Below are 4122 nucleotides of genomic sequence, written 5' to 3' on the forward strand. Positions count from 1 at the left end.
GCATACTTGTGCTGGGAGAAAGATATGGAACATTGGTTTGATTCTAACCAAGTCCATGAAGAGGATAAGACAGCCATTGCCGAAGACACTCTCACTGAAGATGCCTTTAGAAAGTGGGAACAAGATGCTTACTGGCGACTTGCCTATGATGAACCAGAAGCTACTTGGCAAGAAATGAAAGAACTCTTGTATGAAGAATATGTGAAAGGAGCTGGAGATGAGCTGTTGAATCAGATACGGGTCTATACTAATCTTGAACCAAGGCGGCTGATATTGGCAAAAAGGCCAAATCGAAAGGCTAAGCTCAAAAATGCTCACGACCTAAAGCTACACCAGGAGTCTACACTCATCATCAAGGGAGCAACCGAGCATACAACAGCAGCAAGGGCCAGTGGCGTGCAAGGAGTTCCAACTCCACAAGCCAAAACTCGAGAGCTAAGTACAAAGCCATTGCCTAAGTTCCATGAGAAGAAGAAACCAAGTAAGTCTTCTAAATCTTCAAAACCAGTAGAATTCATTTGCTATAGGTGTCATGAGAAAGGCCACTTTGCTGTAACCTGTCCAACTAGGCTAGTAGTGACTTCTAATTCACTAGAAGTTAACTTGGATTCAACTAGTGAAGTTATATCTCACTTAGCATGTAAATTTCCTACTTCTGGTATAATGCACTTGTCTTGCCCAAAGGCTGATTATGCAGGTGTAAATATGGACCAGGAGGACGTGGTTTCAAGGTTAAAGCAAGAAGAAATCATCCCTGAACCAGACCCACAAGAAGGACTTAAACCAGCCACTAGAAATCCATTGAAACTAGTAGATGTTTCGGTCCAAGCACATGAGGAGGTACAAAATAATTTAAATAAATTAGTGTGCTCTGTTTATGATTCTTCCAAGGCTACCATGATATGCTTGTCTAGTCCCAAAAGGTGTGACACAGGTACATCATTTAGCAAAGGACCTATGAAGCAAAAGAAGGTGATTTTAAAGAGAGATGACAAGGCACCACCAAAGGAGCCATCTTTGCTTAAACACCTCTCTGGAAAAGATGGCACTACGACCAGTAGCATCTTACTTCAGGAAGAACCCCCAGACCAGTCACCAAACAGACAGGCCGTGCCATTGGATGCACCAATCAAGCTTCCAAATCAGGTAAGTGCAACTATCCTTTGTTTGATAATCAATTATTTGGATATTATGCATACTGATTTATTATGCCCTGATAAGTTTGAAGAAAGACTAGGATGCTTAGAAAATTATGTAGAACATAATCCTTGTCTTAGATCCCACTTAGACAAGAAGCAAGAAAATTTTTCATCTACTGAAATTGGAACTCATCAAACCGATTTATATGTTGAATATCCCATGACTACCATAACACACTTGTCTTTTGCCAAAGAAGTTGAGTTTATGACAGGAACAAACGCTGAAAATTCTGGAGATATTTCCAAGGCTAAGTTCACACCAGGCCGGACCAGAGGGATTATCATATCCTATCTGTTCAAAGAAGAACCACCAGATGCACCATGCATAACTAAATCAAAATCCAACCAAGGTAAGACCTTAGACTCCCAAAAGAGGATGAAAGCTGACTTGCTCTATCTTGGTGCAGGTTATACAGTTTCGAGGTCGAAACCTTTTCAAGGGGGAGGGAATGTTACAGGCACAGAAACCGTACCTGAACCGAAGCTCAGCCAGATAAGAAACAACTGCCACAACTGCCTCAATAGAGCTACCCGCGACCAAGGGTCATTCAAAGAAGTGCATCTTAACAACCATAAGGAATTTTGGCATGAAACAAATTTTCACAGAAGGCCAGCTCAACCATTCATCACTGGAGCTTGGAATTACAAGAAAATATTCACGGAGGAAGAAGTTATGAATTTTATAAGTTGGAGGTTTCCCAGCCCGTTCAGTTGCGAGTATCAGCCTTTAGAAGAGGATTTCAACCCAACCATGAAGCGGCCTTCTCCAGATTCAAGCATGGGCTTCAAGAGTAGTGTCTTAGCTTTCCAGGAAGCCCGAAATCAGAAGAATTGGTCAAGGGAAAACCAAGATGCAATCAATTTCCTAAAACCGGCCAACCCGACATCAATTTGGGAAAGTTTCCAACCAACTCGATTTGGTCTGACCCAAGCCTATCCATGGAAACCAGGAGATACTCTAGACCATTCAGAAGACACCCAAGACGTCCATAGATGCACCAGCACCCAGAGGATCAGGCGGATTCTCCTTACCATCTACTTTCCATATCCGGCCACACCATATGCATTCAAGGAAAGTTGTCTCCACTTAATGAGCAAGGACCAACGGCTCTATTCCTTTGAACCAGAAGAAACCAAGATCCTTAAGAGTTTAATCAGCAGCCAGAGACTCCTATTTCGTGGATACTTCTCCAAGATATCAAGATACAAGATCAGTCTACTCCAAAGGCAACAAATCAGCCTAACGGCTAGTTCTCATGGAGCCATCAAAGCCATTGACTCCAAGCATTTTATTTCGATTTATTTTCTTTCCTTAGTTCATTTTCAGACTGTTAGAGAGTCCTTGGTCGAGCCTATAAAGCTCTAGTCTTTGTTTCATTGTAAAGCACCCTTGATCATTTTTAAAGTAATAAGAAATCGTTTTCTTTTAAACAAAGTTGTGTATTCTTTGTTGTTATTTCTCTAGTTCTTTGTGTGTGATTCACTAAGTCCTAAAGAAGCCACGTCCAGGGAGCCTTGTGTGATTCAAGACCATCTGTTCGTCCATTGATTGAGAGAGTCAATCTATATCCATCTATCCATTCCATCCATCGATCCAGCTTGGAAGAGATTCATATCAAGCAAGCCGGATTCCATCCTCAGTCCTTTCTCCATCCACTGATCCTTGTTGAGAGAGACACACGTCCAGCAACAAAGATCCCATCATCCATCTTTCTATCCTTCTTATTTGAATTGTTTTCATTTTTGCATATCATTTAGTTTTGAATCTTAAAGAAAATCCATAAGAATCATATTTGCTTCAGTTTATCATTTCTTATATAGTTTATTTTCTGTTCTTCATATAGAAATCATAAAACTCATAAAAAGGTTCATCCTTGTTTCAGGTATAAACTGGCCGTCCCATTCCTCCATCGCAGCCGTCTAGCCGATCTTCCGTCTGTCCGTCCGTCCGATCTGTCCAAGCCGAACCAAAACCAAACCTCAGTCAAGCCATCCGTGTAGTCTGAATCCCAGCCTGCAACAGTTGGGCAACCGTAACCCGGCTTCCGGTTCATCCCGCATCGCCAGTTCTGCTTACCAAAAATGGCCCCTGACTCTCTCGATTCCGTGGGATGCTCACAAAGCAGCCACCCCGTCCTACCTTTTAAAGTTTGAGATAGGTCGAGGACATTGCGTCCCCGATGCCTCTAATCATGCTTTACCCGAAGAACTCGTTTCCGAGCTCCAGCTATCCTGAGGGAATCTTCGGAGGAACCGCTATGATGGTTCGATTAGTCTTTCGCCCCTATACAAAACCCAAAGTCAGACGAACGATTTGCACGTCAGTATCGCTGCGGGCCCTCCACCAGAGTTTCCTCTGGCTTCGCCCTGCTCAGGCATAGTTCAACATCTTTCGGGTCCCGACAGGCATGCTCACACTCGAACCCTTCTCAGAAGATCAAGGTCGGTTGGCTGTGCACCCGTGAGGGATCCAGCCAATCAGCTTCCTTGCGCCTTACGGGTTTACTCACCCGTTGACTCGCACACATGTCAGACTCCTTGGTCCGTGTTTCAAGACGGGTCGAATGGGGAGCCCACAGGCCGACGCCCCCTGAGCACGCAGATGCCGAGGCACGCCGTGAGGCGCGTGCTGCAGACCACGATTAAGGTCAGCGACGTCTCCGCAGGCGTACAAAAGCCCGGGCTTAGGTCACCACCTTAATCTGCGTCGGTCCCGCCCCCCGAATCGATCGGCGGACTGGATTGCTCCGTTCCGCATCCGACCAGGACGCATCGCCGCCGGCCCCCATCCGCTTTCCCTCCCGACAATTTCAAGCACTCTTTGACTCTCTTTTCAAAGTCCTTTTCATCTTTACCGCCTCGCGGTACTTGTTCGCTATCGGTCTCTCTCGCCATATTTAGCCTTGGACGGAATTTACCGCCA

The sequence above is a fragment of the Brassica napus genome, unplaced genomic scaffold (genome assembly GCF_020379485.1).
Source record: "Brassica napus cultivar Da-Ae unplaced genomic scaffold, Da-Ae ScsIHWf_384;HRSCAF=605, whole genome shotgun sequence".
Classification (NCBI taxonomy): Eukaryota; Viridiplantae; Streptophyta; class Magnoliopsida; order Brassicales; family Brassicaceae; genus Brassica; species Brassica napus.